This window comes from Narcine bancroftii, chromosome 6, assembly GCF_036971445.1.
Source record: "Narcine bancroftii isolate sNarBan1 chromosome 6, sNarBan1.hap1, whole genome shotgun sequence".
Lineage (NCBI taxonomy): Eukaryota > Metazoa > Chordata > Chondrichthyes > Torpediniformes > Narcinidae > Narcine > Narcine bancroftii.
The window spans coordinates 1,390,080-1,413,374 of NC_091474.1; the positions used below are offsets into that span (position 1 = coordinate 1,390,080).

General features: G+C 41.1%; 1 long non-coding RNA gene across 3 annotated transcripts in view; it reads right to left on the reverse strand.

Annotated features, from left to right (window-relative positions):
* LOC138735591 (uncharacterized) overlaps positions 1–23,295 on the reverse strand; it is a 129,734-nt gene that overhangs the window by 42,032 nt on the left and 64,407 nt on the right. For 2 of the 3 annotated variants that reach the window (XR_011339809.1, XR_011339810.1), the window contains exon 5: positions 18,247–18,830. The exons of the other annotated variant lie outside the window; for it this stretch is intronic. This is a non-coding gene — a long non-coding RNA (uncharacterized lncRNA). Of the gene's footprint in view, positions 1–18,246; positions 18,831–23,295 lie in introns of those variants that run through there. 3 annotated transcript variants of the gene reach the window in all.

The window sequence follows — 23,295 nt, forward strand, 5'->3', positions numbered from 1 at the left end:
CAATCACAGCATCCGCAGACTTTCATGCTTCACTCCGAATACATTGTTAAGTTTGGTATATTAACAGGGAGGGAAATTCAGTGACTGTAATGCCATTTAATACCTTGATTTTCTCTTGTTGGATATTTTCATTGCCTGACAGTTGATTTGCACGCATGTCACTTGACATCTACCAGCCCAGACCTGGATATTGTCAGCATTGATTGAATTCAAAATTGAAAATGAGGAAATAGCCTCACACTCAGACCAAGAAAAAAATCCACAGGGTTATTAACTCAGGCTGCGGTATGACGGGCACCAGTCTTCACTCCAGAGAGGACATTTTTCTTAGGCAGTGTCTTTTTCAAACAAAAAGCAACCTCTAACCTCAAAGACCCCACCACCCAGGCAAAGCCCTCTTTACTCTGCTACCATTGGGAAAAAGGTACAACAGCACACAGACAGCATCTTCCCCGCTTCCATCAGATTCCTGAATAATCAATGAACCAGAAACACTGCCTCACTTTTTTTCTTTTTCTTGCACTGCTCTTATTTATTTTGTAAGGTGCTTTCTATAAATGTTTGTACTGTGACGCTGCCGCAAAGCAACACATTTTGTGCCATGTTCATGACAATAAATTCTGATTCTGATAGCCATTCTCTAGAAGTCCAACTAGGTCTGAAAAGCACTCCACTCTCTGGTTTATCTCATCTGCAAGCTCTCAATTGAGTGCAATGAAGATCCCAAAAGAAGCTTAATTCCATTGTGTTAGAGGATGTCAAATGTACATATTTCAATGTTATATTTTAATACAGTGGTTTTCAACCTTTTTCTCCACTCACAGACCATTTTGAGTATTCCCTATGCCATAGGGGCTGTGATTAGTAGGGGATTGCTCAAGATGGTCTGTGAGTGGAAAGAAAAAGGTTGAAAACCACTGTTTTAGTCATACCTAATTAACTCGTTATGTGCACGGTTTCAGAACTCCAAAGGAAATGGGCCAATGGCAATTTTTCTCAAGCAAAATATTTCAGTTACAACTGGGTCTAGAGCAATTTCTCAACTTTTTTCTCCAACAATACTCTCCCCTTCCTGGATCTCTCTGACTTCATCTTGGGAGACAAGCTTTCCATTGGCATATACTACAAACCCTTCAACTCCCACAATTACCTGGCGTACACCTCCTCACACCTTGTCCCCTGCAAGGATTCTATCCCCTTCTCTCCATCTCTGCCACATCTGTTCCCAAGATGAGGTCTTCCAGTCCAGAGCTTCTGAAATGTCTGCCTTCTTCCACAAACTCAGCCCTCACCCACATCTCCACTCATCTGTTCTGGCCCCCTCTTCCTCCCAGATGCAACAAACATAGAATCCCCCCTCATCCTCACCTACACTCCACCAGCCTCCACATCCAACACATTATCTGCCAGAATTTCTGGCACTTACTGCAGGATCCCCATACCAGACACAGTTTTCCTTCTTCCCCACCCTCACCCCCCCCCCCCCAATCACCCCATCTTTCCACAGGGACTGCTCTCTCTCCACAATTCTCTCATACACTCATCCGGTGCACCCTTTGTGGCCTTCTCTATCTCGGAAAGACCGGTCGCAGACTGGGAGATCACTTCGCTCAGCACCTCCTCTCCATCCACAACCACAATGACCTCCCATTGGCCAACCATTTCAATTCTGGGTTACACTCCTGTGCTCACAGGTCTGTCCATGGCCTTGTGTACTATCCCACCCTGACCACCGGCAAATTGGAGGAACACCACCTAATTTTCCATCTGGGCCCCCTCTAGCCAGATAGCATTAACATAGACTTTAATGCTTTGACCACATTGACCACCGCCAGTGGGCTGATCTCTCCTCCAACCGTGCATCTTGGCGCCTGACAGTTAGGCGGGCAGCAACCTCCTTTGAAGAAGACCGCAGAGCCCACCTCACTGACAAAAGACAAAGGAGGAAAAACCCAACACCCAACCCCAACCCACCAATTTTCCCTTGCAAGCGCTGCAACCGTGCCTGCCTGTCCCGCATCAGACTTGTCAGTCACCAATGAGCCTGCAGCAGACGTGGACATACCCCTCCATAAATCTTCGTCCGCGAAGCCAAGCCAAAGAGAGAAAGAGAGAATGCTTTCCACTAAATCTGCTCGTCTTTTTTTTTTCTTCCCCTTTCCAGTTCGTCCACCCACCCAGCCATCCCTCCCCCCCTTCCTCCACCTATCGTCTCCTGCCTTTGCCACCTGCCCCCTCACCTCTGTTCTTTTGTTCTGACGCTTATCAACATATTCTCATTCTTCAATGAAGGGCTCAAGCCCGAAACGTTGGTTCTGTATCTTTCCCTTTGCAACATAAAGGGCACTGTTTGACCCGCTAAGCTTCTCCAACCTTTTGTGTTTTTTACCCATGGCATAGGGATTACTTAAGGTGGTATGTGAGTAGAAATAAAAAGGTTGAAAACCACTTTTAACACAAGCAGTTTGCTGATTTGTTGAATTCACATACAGGCAAGATCAGCTCTCCTCGAGTCAAAGGGAATCTTGCTGTTACAGAACGTTATGGCCATTAGAATTGGGAATGTAATTATTGGTCTTTAACATCCAGAGTTAATTTTTTTATTCAATCCCTCCTCATCCATAACAGAAACACTAGCAGATAGCTGGCAACAGTGAATTTTCTGCCAAAAATAAATCGACTTGACGTTGTTACTGACCAACATAATTATTGTCATTTACCTCCCACTAACACTAGTTTTTGTCACATTTAGATCCACAAAACAGTGAAGTAAGCCTAATTTCCTAGCTCAGAAAAGATTGTTTACAGATCTTTTATTTAAGAAAGCATCTGTAACTGTACATTGATTAAAACACTTCGCGAAGCTCCATTTATATAGTTCATTTATACAGTTTTTTTCTTGTTTACCAAATCTTGCAAGTTGGTTTAATTTTTTTAAAAGTTGGAATCAAGCCATCTATGGAAGGGATTATGTCTACAAGTATTAGTATGGCTGAGAGAGAGACTAAAAACTGCCACTGGGCAATGCCCTTTAAAAACAGTGAGATGAGGCTTCTGTGCATAAAGAGCTGTTCAAATGTTCCAGTTAAACAAGTGGTCTGGAGACATACAGGAGACTGCAGCTAAACAATGTTTTTAAAATAGCCTGCTTATTTCTGCAAGGACTTGGAAAAGCTGCCAATCAAAGTCATTATCTGGAGTTGGACTTGGCCTTTGAATTGTTGATTGAATCCAACCCACTATTTATGGCCTGAAATGTATTTCAATGGTTATGATCATTCCAGCTGATTAATTTCATTTTCAGTACTCTAGAGTTGAACTTCTCTGATCTTCATTTCCCTCATTAGCTGGACTTCCAGCATGATTGATTCTCCCCACCTGTTAGCAGAGGTCAATAATGAATAGCAATTAGTGGTGAAAACTCTAACTGATTTCTTCATTCCAGTTAGATTCAAGGTTCCATATATTAAGTATATTTTTTTTTAAATCACACCGTCGGGATTCTGGACCTGACGGTTTGCCAGAAGAATGACGTGCAGCAGAATGATCATTGAAAAGCAAAAACTGACCTTGCAACTGGATAAAATTCTCCAGTGTTTTCACTTAGCGATATCAGAGTAAACCAGAATCATAATATAATTAAAGAGTTACTTTTATCAAAAAAGCAATAATCTTTTATTAAAAGAGGCCCAAGCTGCATGTTAGTATTTTTAATGATAGCACTATATTGAAACACAATAACCATGTCATGAGAGATGTAGAGTCATACGTCATCTCGTCTACTATAAAGGTGTAAAAAATGATTTGATTTGATTTTTGCAAGCAACAATTTGAAATAATTGAAGCTGAAAATTGTAGTTTGGGGGCATCATGGTGGAGGTGATAAATTTCCCAGTGTTGAGAAAGGACACAAAACAAATTCCAATGATTAATCTGTTTAAAGCCACAAAGTCTATGAATTTACTCAGTGTAAATATATTGATGTTCAAACACCTGACACATTTGAATTAAATTTCCCATTTTATTTCAACAGTCATCAAGCTATTTCAAGTGAAATGATTATGACCTCAATAAGTCAGTAGATAAATGAATTTCACATTATTGTTTTATGCATTCATATTCTAAAACATATAGTATAATTTCAAGGCCAATGCTTGGAAAATATGTTTGTATCATTTCAAATTGACAAAATATGACAAAAATATTCTTGGGAACTGTCAAGATGCAATATAATAAATATACATGGATAGTAAAGTATTTCTTCTGCCTGGCTGTTCATTTCATTAAGGTTTGATTTTGTTTTCCAGATTTAATAAAACCTCTACCAGAGATTTAGTTGGTAGAAATGTAGCATTTTACTTTGAGTAAGACTTCTTGTTTTCCCTAAAGAAACATTCAAGAGTAACTGGACTGTGCTAAAATTAAAGTGAAAAAGTCCTCGGTGCCGCTGACTGATTTCGTAATTTATGAAGAGATAGATTATATTTACCATTTAGATAAACCTGTGAGTACTTTGCATCTGACTGATTAACCTTCACCTGAGGAATGCAATTTTAGGATCTGAACTTTAAATGTTCATACATTCATCATTAATCACTCCTACATTGGAGTGCAGAAAAGTCAAAGCACCATGCTCCCCTTAGGTGTTCACAGATATTTTCAATCTCTCATTGCTGCAGTTGGAGATTCTCATCTGCTTCAAAAGGGCATCAATCATATCGGTGCCAAAGAAGAGCGGAATAAGTTGACTCAATAGCTATCGCTCAGTAGTCCTCACATCTACTGTGATGAAGGGTTTAAGAGGTTGTTCATGGCCAGAATTAGTAAAGAACTGGACCCACTGCAATTCACCTACTGCCACAATCACTAGAGCAGATGCAATTTCATTGGGCTCTCCAAACAGCCCTGGATCATCTAGACAATAGTAACAGATACATCAGGCTACAGCTCAGCTTTTGACACCATCAGACCCTCAGTACTGGTCAACAAGCTCCAAGACCTGGGCCTCTGCTCCTCCTCCTGCCACTGGATCTTTGACTTCTTCATCTGAAGACCACAGCCAGTACAAATCAGAAACATTTCTTCATCACTACAATCAACACAGGTGCGACTCAAGGATGCTTTTTCCACCAAGGGTAGGTGAGAGACAAACCAGAGGACATGGGTTAAGGGTGAAAAGGGGAAAGTTTCAGGGGAACATGAGGGGGAACTTCTTCACAGAGTAGTGAGAGTGTGGATCATGCTTCCAGCTGAAGTGGTAAATTAGGGTTCACTTTTAACATTTCAGAAGAATTTGGACAAGTGCATGGATGGAAGAAGTATTGAGGGCAATGGGCTGGGTGCACGTCAGTGGAATTAAGCAAATAAAAAAAACTGGATTGGCATAGACTAGAGGGGCCAAGGTTTCTGTGCTGTAATTGTTCTATGGTTCTATGTTTCTATGCATGTGCTTTACACTCTCTAAACTCATGATACTGTGGCTCAACACAATTCATATGCCATCTACAAATTTGCTGATGGCACCTCCATAGTTGGCAGAATTACAGATGGCAATGAGGAAGTGAACAGGAGTGAAATATGTCACTGGTTGAGTGGTATCACAACTACAACATTGTACTCAAGGTTAGCAAAACTAACGAACTGATTGTAGACTTCAGGAGGGGGAAGAAAAATCAAGAGAGCACAAACTAGTCCTCATTGAGGGGTCAGTAGTGGAAAGGGTCAAGAACTTTGAATTCCTTGGTGTCCACATCTCTGAACATCTATCCTGTGGCTTCCAAGTTGATATAATCATGAAGAAGGTTTACTAGTGGCTATATTTCATGAGGAGTTTGAGGAGATTTGGTATGTCACCAAAAATGCTGACAAATTATTACAATTGTACTGTGGAGACCATTACTGTCTGGTACAGAGGTACCAATGCACAGGACGGGAAAGAAGTACAAAGAGTTGTGAACTCGGCAGGCGCCATCATGCGCAGCAATCTTCACTTCATTAAGGACATCTACAAGAGGCAGTCTCTCAAGAAAGCAGTCTCTAATGTTACGAGTCCAGAGGACCTCAAAACCCAGCAGCAATAGATATGGACCACAACAAAGGGTTACTTAAACAAAGGTTGCTTTTAAATATCTTTGAACATGAAAATAGAATCAAACTTTAACATATCACTGTTGACTCACTTAACCCCCTTCTAATACTAAGCACACATGTGTATAATGTGTGTAAGTTCAGCAAAGTTCTGCTTCACAGTCCAATCTCATTAGTTGCAGGTAATTCTTGTACTGTGCTCAGAAGTTAACATTAATAAAGTTCATCAGGCTTTGGTGCTTAACAGGTAAATAGCTACCACTCGGAAGGGTTCTTGTTGGTTTTCAGAGAGAGTTTTTCTTGATCCAGGACATCCACAACTGATTCCTTTTTAAATCAGCTGCTCCAGTGTCTTGCTGACGAAACGTCCCCTTCAGGGTTCTCCAGATAACTTCCTTCTTTCAGGTCACCACAGAGTTCCTTTCTGTTTCACCTATTCCAAGGGAAACATCAGACAGCCAGTCCTCTTCTTTGACCAGTCCATCTTCCAAAGCTGACCAGCTTGTCCCTCTGGAACCAATGTCTGTCCCTCTCCCTCTGCCTCTTTTTTTCTGCTCTCTGCCTGTAAAGATCACATGACCCTTCCAGACAGTCAATTCTTTTTCCAGACAAAGCTGCTACTGCCTGTTGCCCTTTTGCAAACAGTCCATCATGAGTCTGAGCGTCTTGCAAAAGCTCCTGCACAAATTTTGTGTTTTAAAGTGTTTGTGTGTGACTTGCTCTAACAATCCTTTCCCAATTTATCTCCCAAACACCTCTATATGCTCTGTCACACTAACCTTAACAGTCCTCACCAGCTAGGCCATGCCCGCCTCACACTGATACCATCGAGGTACAGGAGCCTGAAGATGAACACCCAATATACAAAAATAGCTTCTTCCCCTCTGCCATCAGATTTCTGAATGGACAATGAACCGCAGACACAAGCTCACTCTCTTCTTTTGCACTGGTTTATTCATTTTTTAAAATGTTTTTGCAATTTTGTACTTGATAATGATCATGGTAATAAGTCTGTGACCATCGTCTGCTTTCAATGGTGACCTATTTCGGATTCTGATTCAAGATGCAGCTCCTTAATGGGAGCAGATTTAGATGATCAGATAAAAAAGCTAGTATTCAAACTTATTTCCTGCTGATTCCTTGATTCGGCAGAAACCCTGGTAAGGAATTTACTTCCTTTCAATGTAACTGATCCAGTGAGAAAGGTTCTTCTGCCACAGGTCAAGTCTAATATTGATGCAGCCGTACAAGGTCCAAAGGCAAGAGCAAAATCATAGAATATAGTTACAATTAAAAAGATTGAGTATAAAGCAAAGCAACATGAGATCACTGATGTGGAATTAATTCATTAGGTGGTATAAAGTAAATGCAGCAGGAGTCACTGTTGTGGGGTTCATCCATTGGTTAGTATGAAGAAAATGCAGCAAGAGAGCATTTCTGTGGGTTCATTCAAGACACAAGTGGCTACAAGGAAAATGTCATCAAGTTTGTGGGTGCACAATTTCTTCTTAGACCTTCTCCCTGATGGAAAAGGGAGAATACAGTGTTTCCAGGATGTGTTGGGTCCTTCAGTGAGTTGGCTCTCTTTCCTTGACAGTGCGAGATGTGGATGGGGTCCTTCTGCATCTTCTGATCTTGGGCCCAATTGCTTCTACACCATGCTCTGATGCGACCATCAAGTCTGCTTTCAATGGTGACCTATAGAAAGGGATATGTTGAACTTCCTTGACCTTCTGAGAAAGTATAGATGTAAGTCTCCTTTCTTGACTGTCACATCAACATGGTTGGTTCATGTCAACTCTTGGGAAATTTTTCTCCTAAGAACTTGAAGTTGTGTATTGTCTCCACTTCACCATCGTTGATGTGCACAGTTGCAAGGTCTCTTCCCCCAGTCCTACAGTCCATGATCACCTCCTTAATCTTATTGATGTTGAGAGAGAGAGAGAGAGAGAGAGACCAATATCTTCGTACCAAAAGACTTTCAATCACCTTTCTGTATTCCGACTTATTGGTATATGTACCTGGCCTACAACTGTGGAGTGTTACGAGCCCAGAGGACCCGAAAACCCAGCTACAACAGAAATTCACCAAGGTAAAAACAAGTTATTTTTAAATTATCTTTAAACATTAAAACAAGATCAAACACTAACTTATTGCTATTAACTTACTTAACCCCCTTCTAATTCTAAGCACACGTGTATGTAATGTATGCGCAAGTTTAGAAAAGTTCTTTAATTCACAGTCCAATCTCACTTCTCATTCCTACAAGTTTACTGGTTGCAGACAATTATACTGTGCACAGAATTTAACATTTATGGATTTCACCAGGCTTTGGTGCTTGAAAGGTAAATGGTTACTGCTTAAGAAGGTTCTTGTCGGTTTTCAGAAAGAGAGATTTGTTGTTCGCTGGACACAATCGGATTCCTTCTAATCAGTCACGTCAGTGTCTTGCCAAAGAATCTTGCCCCATCAGGGTTTTCCAGATGATAACCTCTTTCTTTCAGGTCCACCACAGAGTTCTTTTTTGTTTTCTTTATTTCAAGTGAATCATTAGGCAGCTAATCCTCTCCTCTTGTACGACTACAATAAGCAGCCACAACTAGTCTTCCAAATGGGGTTTTTCCACAAGCTTTTCAGGCTGAACTAAGCAGCCATAACCCATCTTCCAAATGGGGTTTTTCCTCAAGCTTTCCAGCCTGTCATGTTCCAATCCCAGCTGTTGCTCCTGCTAAACCCCAGCACAGTAGAACTGAATCTCTCTCACACACACACTGAGAAACAGGCTGGTTGACTCTCTCTCTGCTTGCAAAAACCACATGACCCTCTTAGAACAGCAAACTGCACTCAGACAGACTGTGATTCCAGACCTAATCCTCTGAGTTCTTTCAACTGTTGCTTTTCAAAATAACAATCCATTAATGAAGACCCTTGGGCACTCTTCAAAGTTTTTTGCAAAGGCATTCGGAGCCAGGCCTGTCTTTCTTGAGCAGAGCTCCAATATTTTAAATGAGATCTATTTCGAAGTGTTTGTATGTGACCTACACTAAAGTCAGCCTGAAGAAAACTGAGGTCCTCCATCAGCCAGCTCCCCACCATGATTACCAGCCCCCCCACATCTCCATCGGGCACACAAAACTCAAAACGGTCAACCAGTTTACCTATCTCGGCTGCACCATTTCATCAGATGCAAGGATTGACAATGAGATAGACAACAGACTCGCCAAGGCAAATAGCGCCTTTGGAAGACTACACAAAAGAGTCTGGAAAAACAACCAACTGAAAAACCTCACAAAGATAAGCGTATACAGAGCCGTTGTCATACCCACACTCCTGTTCGGCTCCGAATCATGGGTCCTCTACCGGCACCACCTACGGCTCCTAGAACGCTTCAACCAGCGTTGTCTCCGCTCCATCCTCAACATCCATTGGAGCGCTTACATCCCTAACGTCGAAGTACTCGAGATGGCAGAGGTTGACAGCATCGAGTCCACGCTGCTGAAGATCCAGCTGCGCTGGATGGGTCACGTCTCCAGAATGGAGGACCATCGCCTTCCCAAGATCGTGTTATATGGCGAGCTCTCCACTGGCCACCGTGACAGAGGTGCACCAAAGAAAAGGTACAAGGACTGCCTAAAGAAATCTCTTGGTGCCTGCCACATTGACCACCGCCAGTGGGCTGATAACGCCTCAAACCGTGCATCTTGGCGCCTCACAGTTTGGCGGGCAGCAACCTCCTTTGAAGAAGACCGCAGAGCCCACCTCACTGACAAAAGGCAAAGGAGGAAAAACCCAACACCCAACCCCAACCAACCAATTTTCCCCTGCAACCGCTGCAATCGTGTCTGCCTGTCCCGCATCGGACTTGTCAGCCACAAACGAGCCTGCAGCTGACGTGGACTTTTTACCCCCTCCATAAATCTTCGTCCGCGAAGCCAAGCCAAAGAGAAGAGACACTAAAGACCTGCCACAATTTATCTCCTTTAAAACACATCTATATACAATATAAAATACAACATAATCTGTTACATGTTCCCTCTACAAAGGGATTTTAACTCTTTAAAAATTCCATTATAACTAAGTTGACTTAAAAATCACTAAAGTGATAGCAATACACAATATATAACAGGTTATAATAAAGTAACCCAACATTGAGAGTATATTTCTATACATGATCTATTTTAATATCGTGACAAACAATCACATTATTTGTACCTCTGATATGATTAATTTGCTGATTATATTCTTGTAATATTAAACTGCAATTTAACAATCTTCTGTTTTTATTCTTCATTTAATTCAAAAACACTGAAGGATTGTGGTCAGTAAATATCACAATTGTTCATGAGAGGTACAGAGATGTACATCAAAATTCTCCAGAGCAAATATTATAGACAACAATTGCTTCTCAATAGTGGAATAATTCCTTTGAACATTGAATTTTTTTTTGAAAAATAGGCAACTGGATGGTCAAGTTCATTATATTTTTGCAATAAAACTGCATCTACTGCCCCCTCACTGGCATCTATTACTAAAGAAAATGGTCTGTCAAAATCAGATTTTAAAACAACGTAATGGCATAGCATCTCCTTTAAATATTCCAAAGCGATCTAACAAACTTCAGTCCACACAAATTTCTCCCCTTTCTCCAAAAGGTTGATTTAACATCAGCAAAATTTCCTATAATATCCTGCCATTCCTAAAAACCTTTTTGCTGCTTTCTTGCCATTGGGAATAAGAAACTCAAACGGCAATCACCTTAGCTTGAATAGGAGCAATTTTGTCATGACCAACTGCATGATCCAAGTATGTTACAGTAGCATTTGCAAATTAACTTTGCTAAATTAACAGTTAAATTTGCTTTGGATAATCTTGCAAACAATTTCTCCAATTCCTAGACATGTTCTTCCAATTTTGTCACCTTTTGTGACTAAGTCGTCAATATAAGCATCAGTATGTGTTAACCCTTGGATTACTGAATTAATCATCCTTTGGAATGTTGCAGGGGCATTTTTCATGCCATAAGGTATACTCATATAAACCGGATGGAGTTACAAAAGTGGAAATATTCTTTCCTCTCCCAGTAACCCTTTGTAAGAAATTTAGATTTCCAAATTTTATCAATACAGTCATCTATTCTTGGAATAGGATAAGCATTATTTTAGTTACTGAATTAACCTTCCTGTAATCTGTACAGAATCTAACAGTGCCATCTGGTTTAGAACTCCAGAAGAACTCCAATCTGAGTTTGAAGGTCTAATAATATTTTTCAACATATATTCCACCTCCTGATCCATGATTTTACTCTTCTGAATGTTTATTCTATATGGGTGTTGTTTTATGGGGCTTGTCTCTCCCACGTTCACATTATGATAAATCATGGATGTCCTTTTTGGCACATCAGGAAACAAATATTTATATTTCAAAATTAATTCTTTCAACTGCATCTGTTCTTATGACTTAAGATGGCCTAACTTTTCCTCCAAATTTTCCAAAATTGCTGAGTTAGACAGGCACACAGGAACCATGGTTTCTTTAAGGTTACCCTCACAAGATTCTGTTTCCATAATGTTATGATCCATAACTTCCTCAAGCCTGTCAACAACTTATACCTCTGATACAGACTGTTCTCCACTACCCTTATCCTCACAATAAGGTTTCACTAACAATTCACCCTTCAAGTCATATCCACAGGCCATTTCTCTAATCTCCTGTTCACTTACTGCTTTATTCAATAAGATCTGTATCTCTCCTCTTTTGCTGAATTAACTCTTTCCTTGACAAAGAGAAATCCTTACTCTCACAATTAACCTGCTCTTTCAAGACTACTTCAGAAGCACTGGGCAAGCCTCTATCAACTGGATCTTCTTCAGCTCTCATCGTTTTCTTAGACAAAGACCTTGTTACAGCACACACAGGATATATCTCACAATCCTCCTCCACATCATCCTCACTAGGCTGATTGGTTAATCTCAAAACTGACCCAACTTTACCTCTGCCAAATCATTCCCTAATAAAAACAAGACACCCTGCATGGGTAACATTGAAATTACTCCTACTACAACAGGTCCTTTAACTAATTCTGAATTCAGCACAATGTTGTGAAGAGATATCGACTACTTCACCTCCAACACCTTTAATCAAAGCCATCTCCCCTGAGTCAGTCTTTTGATCAAGAGTTAAAACATTTTCCAACAACAGTGACAGAGCAGCTCCAGTATCTCTAAAATTTTTAAACAAGAACCTGTAATTCTCCCTCCTTTTCTGAAACCAAGCCCTCTGACACAAAAGGTTTGAAAACATCCATAACACCCTTACTAGGTTTGGAACATCTGCTCTCCTTAAATTCAACTGTCTGAATATCTTCTTCTTTGGCTTGGCTTCGCGGACGAAGATTTATGGAGGGGGTAAAAAGTCCACGTCAGCTGCAGGCTCGTTTGTGGCTGACAAGTCCGATGCGGGACAGGCAGACACGATTGCAGCGGTTGCAAGGGAAAATTGGTTGGTTGGGGTTGGGTGTTGGGTTTTTCCTCCTTTGCCTTTTGTCAGTGAGGTGGGCTCTGCGGTCTTCTTCAAAGGAGGTTGCTGCCCGCCAAACTGTGAGGCGCCAAGATGCACGGTTTGAGGCGTTATCAGCCCACTGGCGGTGGTCAATGTGGCAGGCACCAAGAGATTTCTTTAGGCAGTCCTTATACCTTTTCTTTGGTGCACCTCTGTCACGGTGGCCAGTGGAGAGCTCGCCATATAACACGATCTTGGGAAGGCGATGGTCCTCCATTCTGGAGACGTGACCCATCCAGCGCAGCTGGATCTTCAGCAGCGTGGACTCGATGCTGTCGACCTCTGCCATCTCGAGTACTTCGACGTTAGGGGTGTAAGCGCTCCAATGGATGTGGAGGATGGAGCGGAGACAACGCTGGTGGAAGCGTTCTAGGAGCCGTAGGTGGTGCCGGTAGAGGACCCATGATTCGGAGCCGAACAGGCGTGTGGGTATGACAACGGCTCTGTATACGCTTATCTTTGTGAGGTTTTACAGTTGGTTGTTTTTCCAGACTCTTTTGTGTAGTCTTCCAAAGGCGCTATTTGCCTTGGCGAGTCTGTTGTCTATCTCATTGTCGATCCTTGCATCTGATGAAATGGTGCAGCCGAGATAGGTAAACTGGTTGACCGTTTTGAGTTTTGTGTGCCCGATGGAGATGTGGGGGGGCTGGTAGTCATGGTGGGGAGCTGGCTGAGCTGGCTGATGGAGGAATATAGGCTTCTGGTAAAACCTCCTTTTCTTGTTTCTTATTCAACACTAAACAAATTGCAATAACTTGACCAGATTTCTTACAAAACTGACATATAAATCCAGAAGTTCTGTCCTTTCCCACCTCACCTTCATCTTTTCTTTTAACATTCTCCCCAGACTTAACTTCAGCCTTACTAGACTGCTCCACATTAACTCTCTGAACAGGTTTAATAATCAGTTCCACATTAACCTTCTGAAAAGGCTCACTATTCTGAAATTTGTTTTTGTGAATCAGGGCAAATTCATCTGCTAACCTAGCCATTTGTTGCCATGTTCCCCAAATCTCTCTCATACAGGTATAATTTAATCTTATTTGGAACACACCTTTTAATTTCCTCAATATCAATTCTCTCAATCTGTCAAAATCATTTTTTTTTCAATCTTTTTATTATTATTATAATTTATAAACACATACAGTTCAAAGAGATATAAAAATACATAGTAAGTAATGAATTAATACAGAGATATTAAACAATAATATTACAGAATAAAAATATATCATAAAAAATTTTTTAGATCAGTTTAGGGTGTGAACTATCTCTAAAAAAAAAGATATAATTAATAACAATATATGAAAAAAGAGAAAAAAAAACCCAAAAAAGAAGAAAAAACAAATCTGAATTTAAAAAAACTTTTAAAAAAACTTAAAAAAAAAACCTACAGATATAGCTAAACCACGCCGATCACTCCGATCTCATCGTACAGCCCAATTATCATACATAATCATAGAAAGAAAACAGAGCCAGATCAACTCACCACAAATGAAAATACTGAATAAATGGTCGCCAGGTTAACTCAAACTTAGAAGGGGATTCATAGACAGAGTTTCTAATTTTCTCTAAATTTAAACATAGTATAGTTTGGGTAAACCATTGGAAAACAGTGGGAGGATTAACCTCTTTCCAATTCAATAGTATAGATCTTCTAGCCATTAGTGTAAGAAAAGCAATCATACGATCCGCAGGAAGAGATAAATAAGTCAAATCTATCATAGGTAATCCAAAAATTGCAGTAATGGGATGTGGTTGTAAATCAATATTCAAAACAGTAGATATAATGGAAAAAATTTCCTTCCAATAATTCTGTAAAGAGGGACAGGACCAAAACATATGTGTAAGGGAAGCTATTTCCAATTGACATTTATCACATATAGGATCGATATGAGAATAAAAGCGATGGAGTTTATCTTTAGACATATGAGCTCTATGAACAACTTTAAACTGTATTAGTAAATGTTTTGCACATAGAGAAGAAGAGTTTACCAGTCGCAGAATTTTATTCCAATTTTCATTAGAAATATGAAGGTTGAGTTCTCTTTCCCAATCATTTTTAAACTTTTCAAAAGTCCTAGAATTTATTTTTGTAATTATATTATATAATTTAGATATCACACCTTTTGGAGGGAATTTTGAATATAGTATATCCTCTAAAACAGTCGTAGTCTCCCGATTGGGAAAAGAGGGTAAAGTCGAAACTAAGAAACTCCTAATCTGCAAATATCGAAAGAAATGAGATCGAGGTAAATCATATTTCATGGATAATTGTTCAAATGACATGAAAGAGTTATCCAAGAATAAATCCGAAAAGCATGTTATACCTTTAACTTTCCAGAGTAAATAAGCTTGATCAATTAGAGAGGGATGAAAAAGGAAATTTAGTACAATAGGAGTTTCCAAGATAAAATGACTTAGGCCAAAAAATCTCCGGAATTGAAACCATATACGTAGTGTATGATTAGCCATTGGATTATCAATTTGTTTATATAATTTAGTAAGAGTAAAAGGGAGAGCAGCTCCCAAAATAGAGCTAATTGAAAAATTTTGTATCGGTTTAATTTCTAAATTTACCCAATGGGGATTTAGAGATAATTCTGAATAATTCAACCAATACCTTAAGTAACTAATATTAATTGCCCAGTAATAAATTCTAAAGTTGGGTAATGCCAACCCTCCCTCTAGTTTAGATTTCTGTAAATATTTTTTCCCCAATCTAGGATTCTTGTTTTGCCAGATATACGAGGACAATTTAGAATCGACCTTATCAAAAAAAGATTTAGGAACAAAAATAGGTATAGCTTGGAATATATATAAAAATTTAGGTAAGATCATCATCTTAATAGCATTAATTCGGCCTATCATGGATAGGGATAATGGTGACCAATTGGTAAGTAAACTGCCGATCAGGTCCAATAGAGGGAAAAAATTAGTCCTAAACAAATCTTTATGTTTTTTAGTAATCTTAATCCCTAAATATATAAAATGGTCTCTAGCTATTTTAAAAGGTAAACTATCATAAATAGGAACCCATCCATTAAAAGGGAATAATTCACTTTTATTTAAGTTCAGTTTATATCCCGAAAAATTACTAAATTGGGCTAATAAAGATAAAACTGCAGGAATAGAATTTTCAGGATTGGAAATATATAACAATAAATCATCTGCATACAGTGATACTTTATGAATATCCCTGCAACGAATAATACCAGTAATATTGGGTGCTTCTCTGATAGCAATTGCCAAAGGTTCTAAAGCTAAGTTAAATAATAAAGGGCTAAGGGTCAAAATCATTATTTATTCCTCTTGAGGCACACCAATGGTCAAAACATGGGCTTTGACCAGGCTGAACTAAGAACTCACTGCCAGTCTTCAAAATGAGGTTTTCCCCACAAGCTTGCCAGCTGCTGGACTGTAGAAATGTAGAACTGAATTTTCTCTCTCTCTCTCTCACACACACACACACACAGCCTGGTTGACTCTCTCTGCTTGCAAAACCTCATGTCCCTCTTAGAACCGAAAACTGAACTCAGGCGGCCTGCGGCTCCGGACCTAATCCTCCAAGTTCTTTCATCTGTTGCTTTTCAAAACAACAATCCATTGGTGAAGTCCCTTGGGCACTCTTCAAAGTTTTTGCAAAGGTATTCAGAGTTGGGTCTATCTGGCTTGAGCAGAGCTCCAGTATTTTAAATGAGATCTGTTTTGAAGTGTTTGCATGTGACCTACACTAAAAACCTGCCACAATTTATCTCCTTTAAAATACATCTATATACAATTTAAAAGACAACATAATCTGTCACAGGTGCCATCAGCAAATTTGAAGATTTGAAGAATAAGTCAATTTGTTTCAATCATTTTGGTTTAATCAATATGGAAATGATTTCTTACAGCTGATTACCATCAAGTATATATTTCAGCATCTTCCTTAGTAACCTGCTATCAATCGTGTCAATTACACAAAATGCCATAAGAATGAATATGAATCATACTTCAACTCGATAAGGAAAGGCATGGTGGCACAACATGAGAGAATGAGGAAGAAAAAGCAGACAAAACAAATATTAAATCAATAGTATTTAATGAATGCAAGATCATCCAAACCAATCAACTCCAAAACTTTCAAAAGAAGATGGAAAATTTACATTTTGTAAATCCATTGAAAAAGGAGAATAATTATGTAGAAATTTTTCAAGAGAGTAAAATATTCTCCTTGACTCTTGAAAATAAACAGAATATGTCCTGATATAATAATTTTGCATTATAACTGCCATCACTGTTGGCTATCGGTGAATAAAATGCCTTACTTCTTGTCCTCCTAACAAAATGTAGATTATATTGATTTCAGATTCAAATTTCAACTTTCAGATGTACTGTCACAGTACACACATACAACCCCGAGATTCTTTTCCTGCGGGGGAGGCAGAATTACCACTTAGAGGTGAAATAAAACTGTACTCAATGTACACATGTAAACAAATAAATAAATGTAAACAAACTGACTGCAATACAGAAAGAAAAAACCAATAAAGTTCAAAAATAATAGTCCTTAAATTAAGTTTATTGTCATCTGATTGTACAAGTACAACCCGACAAAATAGTGTTCTCCGGCCCTTGGTCCAAAACACGTAGACGCACAACCAGACATTAGTCACATCCATACAAATAGTACATATGCAGGACAAGTATTATATCTATAAAAATTAAAACTGAGTCCTTGATTGAGTTTGTTGTTGAGGAGTCTGACAGAGGAGGGGTAGCAGCTGTTCCTGAACGTGGTGGTGCGAGTCTTGTGGCACATACATCTTTTTCCTGATGGCAGCAGTGAGAACAGAGCATGTGCTGGGTGGTGTGGAGCCTTGATGATGGCTGCTGCTCTCCGATGGCAGCGTTCCCTGTAGATGTTCTCAATGGTGGGGAGGGTTTTACCTGTGATATATTGGGCTGTGTCCATTATCTTTTGCAAGGGATTTACACTCAAGGGTATTGTTGTCCCCATACCACACCATGATGCAGCCGGCCAGCACACTTTCCACCAGACATCTGTAGAAATTTGCCAGACTTTCTGATGTCATACCAAACCTCTGCAAACTCCTGAGGAAGTAGAGCCGCTGACATACTTCCTTCATGATGTCATTGGTGTGTTGGATCCAGGAAAGATTCTCTGAGATAGTGACTCCCATAAACTTCAATTTTCTCACCCTCTCTATCGCTGATCCCCCAATGATCACTGGATCGTACACGTCAGGTTTTCCCTTCCTAAAGTCAAGAATCAGCTGGTGACATTGAGTGTGAGGTTGTTGTTGCACCATTCAGCCAAGTTTTCAATCTCCATCCTGTAGACTGACTCATCCCCTTCCTTTATACAAACCCACTACCGTGGTATTATCAGCAAATTTGTAGATGGTGTTATTGTCCTACCGAGCCACACAGTTATAGGTGAATAGTGATTAGAGCAGTCTTATTTGTTAACTCTTATTAGCACTCAGGTACTTATACGGTTTACTTTTTAAAAGATATTCACAACATTGATTCTTTTAAATGAATGGGGAACCTCCTAAATAAAGTGCAAAAATGAAATAATTTCTAATTGTTTCATCAATTTATTTTATTCAAATCACATTATTCCCCCTTTTATAAATGAAATTCAACAAGCACCAATAAAACATTTGATTGTGAAAATCGACAAGAATCCCAAGTTGCTGCAGATACTGTGAGCAAGTAAAAGCTTGTGAAAGTAATTTATTTTCACCAAAATCATGTCACAGTGGTCTGTAAATTGTTGCAAGTAATTTTTCTGGCATCAGGTTAGGATTGTGGGTCATTTTAATGTTGTTTCTGCAAGTCATAAAAGCAAGAACCTCAATGGCGAGGTTCACAGAACAGTGTGGGCTGATTTCATAGTGTAATGTGGAACTGAAATTGACATTCTTGCTTGAAGTGCAGTGTTCCCTGGGGATGTGTCGCAAGTTTTCATTTCTCCGCATGTAGCCACAGCAGGTGTGATTTTTACTGGCAGGTTAAAGGGACATGCCACAAATACGAGCAACACCCTCTCTCAGCTCGACAATTCTTAGAGAGACAGACAAGTGGCAAAGTTCTCTTAGGGAATTCAAAAGGATCTGGAGCAGTTGGGAGAGACCAGTGACCACAGGAAAAATGTTCTTTTTGTAAGTGTGGTGGACCTGGGAAGGAACAGCAAGAAAGAATTTTGTTGCATTAGTATATTAAACTTGATCTATGGCAATAAACGATTCATTCATTTCAATCATATCTTCCGATCAAATTCTCCTGACAAGAGATTATCAGGGAGATGTCTGCAAGAACAAGCCCAGTGTTGTGTACATCCTCTGAAAGCAGACACTGCAGGCAAATATGAGCACTGCTCTTCCAGAGTATCTGGGGTAAAGGAAAAGTAAGTGTAGTCTTTTGTCCTTGGATCTGGAGACTAGATCACCAACCTCCTTATCCAGATTAGCAACAAACTATAAGAAGTGGCATAGGTTTGCGGCAGTTGTCCGGAATGATGACAAGGACAGACGAACTGTCAATTCTGACTTCTAAGGGGAAAGTGGTGAGAAGTCACTGGTCTCAGTGAGATCAAAAAATACAGTTTGGCTTTGGATCCTTTAAATAGCAGTTTCAGGGGAAATGGGGTTCTGAAGATGTAATCAGAGAACAAATTGCAGTCATTTTCATGCCAGTCAGGTTGAAAATCTCACAGCCATATGCTTGGAACCATCCCATTCCAAAATGGACAAGCCTTGTATTACATTTAAACTAACCATGAATCTCATATCGATTACAAGGTGCCTTTTTACCTCTGAAATCCCTCAACTCAATTCATAGCTCACTTCATCTACAACTAAATCACTGAAGAACATCTTTATTATCCCAAGTTTCAAAGAACTCCTGGCCGGTCTTTTATTTTTCATCATGCAGAAACTTCCCATCATTCCAAACACTGATATCAATGTTCACCTTTCCATTGAATCTGGCTCACCACAACACCAGGGTTCGCTGAACCAGCAACAACCTGATTTTGAAATTCTCATCCTCGATTTCAAATCCTCCTTAGAGCTAAACTCAGTGCTACAGCACTCACCAGGATCTGTGCACTCCTTGAATTCTGACTAGTTACACATTTCAGAATTTCAAAGCCCCACGATTGACAGTCTTCTCTTCAGATGACTGGACACTGTTTTGGAAATGCACCCCCCCCCCCCCCCCCATGCTTTCCATACACCTTACTCCATCTTTAAGTGTTGCATTATGCACTCAGAGTTCAGTGTCATGTACGAGTCTGTAATCTTACTTCTGAGGCAAATGTGCTCTAAATAGGGACTTCTAAGGGGAAAGTGTCCAAGGGTCATGTGTGAGAGATCACAAATCTGAGAGATCAAAGAATACAGTTTGAGTTTGGACCCTATAAATAGCTGTTTCAGGGGAAATGGGGTTACAGTTCCACAGAAATCTGTACAAAACCTACAAATGTTAGCATCTTAAAAAGTCAAGTTTATTGTCATCTGACTGCACAAGTACAACCTGATGAAACAACGTTTTCCGATCCTCAGTGGAAAACATGCAGAAACAACCAGGCATAACACATACAGATAAACAATACATACGCAGGACAAGTATTCCTATATACAAATAAATATATAAACAAACAGATTTTGTTTCAGAAATGAGAGTCTCATTTGAATAGTGAGCAGGTCCTTTAGTTGTTCAGCATTCTTGCTGCACCAGGAAGAAGCTGTTCCTCAGCCTTGTGATGCTGGCTTTGATGCTCCTGTATCTCTTTCCTGATGGGAACAGCTGAAAGATGCTGTGTGATGGGGTCCTCAATGATTTTGCCCGCCCACTTCAGTCAATGATCCCAACAGATCACGTCAATGGTGGGGGGTGGGGAAAAGGGAAACTCCTGCGATCTTCTCTGCCACTTTTACGGTCCCTATGGATTGACCTTCTATCCACGTCTCTGCAGAAACCATAATACACTGATGCAGCCAGCCAGGACTCTCTCGAAAGAACTTGTATAAAAGGTTGACATCATCGTGGCCTTGCACACTTCACTCTTCACAGGAAATGCAGAAAAAGTAAAAAAGGCTGGAACTGTATAACACAGTTTTCAGCTTTTTGGCTGAACTTTGGCAACTGGTATTTTGCCAGAACAGATTCTGTTACAAATTCTGATAAAATGTAGGTTTAAATTATTTATATTTATTGAAATTAATACATCTATATTTTAAACATTTTTGTCTCCATATCAGAATAATTGGATTAATGATATTATTTCATAAAGAGCTATGTATTCAAAGAGTGACCATTCCAAATCAGTTTGGTCATGATATGGGGGGGGGGGGGGGGGGAAAGCAAGGGACATTATAGAGTTAATTTTAAAAATCATCAGTATTTACTTACAATATTTGCTCAGAGATTGTTTGAATCTCCAGCATTTTCATCGACAGGTCACTAGAGTTTCCAGCTCCACTCCAGCTTGTTAGATCAAATCAACATATGCTTGGAACAAATACTGTAATAGCTTTCTGTCTAAAGCTACGTCCTCACTGATGGATATTTGCTTCTAGCTGACTGATGCAGAGTATAGAACTATATTCAAGTGTTGTCAAATTGCATGGAAAGGAAACAAATTACAGCAATTTGAAGGACATCATCTACAAGGGGCATTTAATGTATTTAGTGCATCTCTGTTGAAGCTGAATAATGTTAATGTTTTCTGGCAAAAAAATCTACTGCAAATATAATTCATCTTTAGATTTACAAAAGAAGTAAAATAAACAAATGTCAAAAGTTTGAAATAAAACCATTAAAATGAACAATTAAATACATGAAATAAATATTAAAAAACCAAGATCAGTTGTTCCAGTAGAACACGTGGTATCAAAGTACAGCCAGATTAAACATTAATTACAACCAATACTTGAAGCAACTTTGTTCTCCAATCATTATTAAATCATGAAAATCTGTAGACACCGTGTTTGAAGTAAAAACACAAAATGCTGGAGAAGCTCAGCAGGTAAAACAGGGCCTGTTATGTAGCAAAGGGAAAGCAAGTTTGAGCCCTTCATCAAGATATTAGAGAGCATCTGCAGGCATCTGAACAAAAGGATGGGGGGTGGGGGGGAAAGGCAGGAGATGATTGGTGGAGGAGGAGGGGGTCAGCAGATCAGGGGAGGAGGAGGAGGGGGGTCAGCAGATCAGGGGAGGAGTAGGAGGGGGTCAGCAGATCAGGGGAGGAGGAGGAGGGGGTCAGCAGATCAGGGGAGGAGGAGGAGGGGGTCTGCAGATCAGGGGAGGAGGAGGAGGGGGTCTGCAGATCAGGGGAGGAGGAGGAGGGGTCAGCAGATCAGGGGAGGAGGAGGAGGGGGTCAGCAGATCAGGGGAGGAGGAGGAGGGGGTCCGCAGATCAGGGGAGGAGGAGGAGGGGGTCAGTAGATCAGGGGAGGAGGAGGAGGGGGTCCGCAGATCAGGGGAGGAGGAGGAGGGGGTCAGCAGATCAGGGGAGGAGGAGGAGGAGGGGGTCAGCAGATCAGGGGAGGAGGAGGAGGGGGTCAGCAGATCAGGGGAGGAGGAGGAGGGGGTCTGCAGATCAGGGGAGGAGGAGGAGGGGGTCTGCAGATCAGGGGAGGAGGAGGAGGGGTCAGCAGATCAGGGGAGGAGGAGGAGGGGGTCAGCAGATCAGGGGAGGAGGAGGAGGGGGTCCGCAGATCAGGGGAGGAGGAGGAGGGGGTCAGTAGATCAGGGGAGGAGGAGGAGGGGGTCAGCAGATCAGGGGAGGAGGAGGAGGGGGTCAGCAGATCAGGGGAGGAGGAGGAGGAGGGGGTCAGCAGATCAGGGGAGGAGGAGGAGGGGGTCCGCAGATCAGGGGAGGAGGAGGAGGGGGGTCAGCAGATCAGGGGAGGAGGAGGAGGGGGTCAGCAGATCAGGGGAGGAGGAGGAGGGGGTCAGCAGATCAGGGGAGGAGGAGGAGGGGGTCAGCAGATCAGGGGAGGAGGAGGAGTGGGTCCGCAGATCAGGGGAGGAGGAGGAGGGGGTCCGCAGATCAGGGGAGGAGGAGGAGGGGTCAGCAGATCAGGGGAGGAGGAGGAGGGGGTCAGCAGATCAGGGGAGGAGGAGGAGGGGGTCCGCAGATCAGGGGAGGAGGAGGAGGGGGTCCGCAGATCAGGGGAGGAGGAGGAGGGGTCAGCAGATCAGGGGAGGAGGAGGAGGGGGTCAGCAGATCAGAGGAGGAGGAGGAGGGGATCAGCAGATCAGGGGAGGAGGAGGAGGAGGAGGGGGTCAGCAGATCAGGGGAGGAGGAGGAGGAGGGGGTCAGCAGATCAGGGGAGGAGGAGGAGGAGGGGGTCAGCAGATCAGAGGAGGAGGAGGGGAAGGGAGAAGTGGAAAAACTGATCACTATTATCCACCACACGCTTTAGAAAATCTTGGGTCTTGGTTTTTCATTTCAAATAAAACACAGGCTCTTTCCCGGAGAAAGTGCAATGCGATCTGGCAAAACACCTCGAGAACTTGTTTAAATTTCGACGTTCATCGCAGTGAGCGAGTGAAACCAAACTCTTCCAAGGACATGTTGCAATCTTCCTCAGTGTGGATCGCGCTCGGAGTGAACAGGGTTTAGTCCAAGAG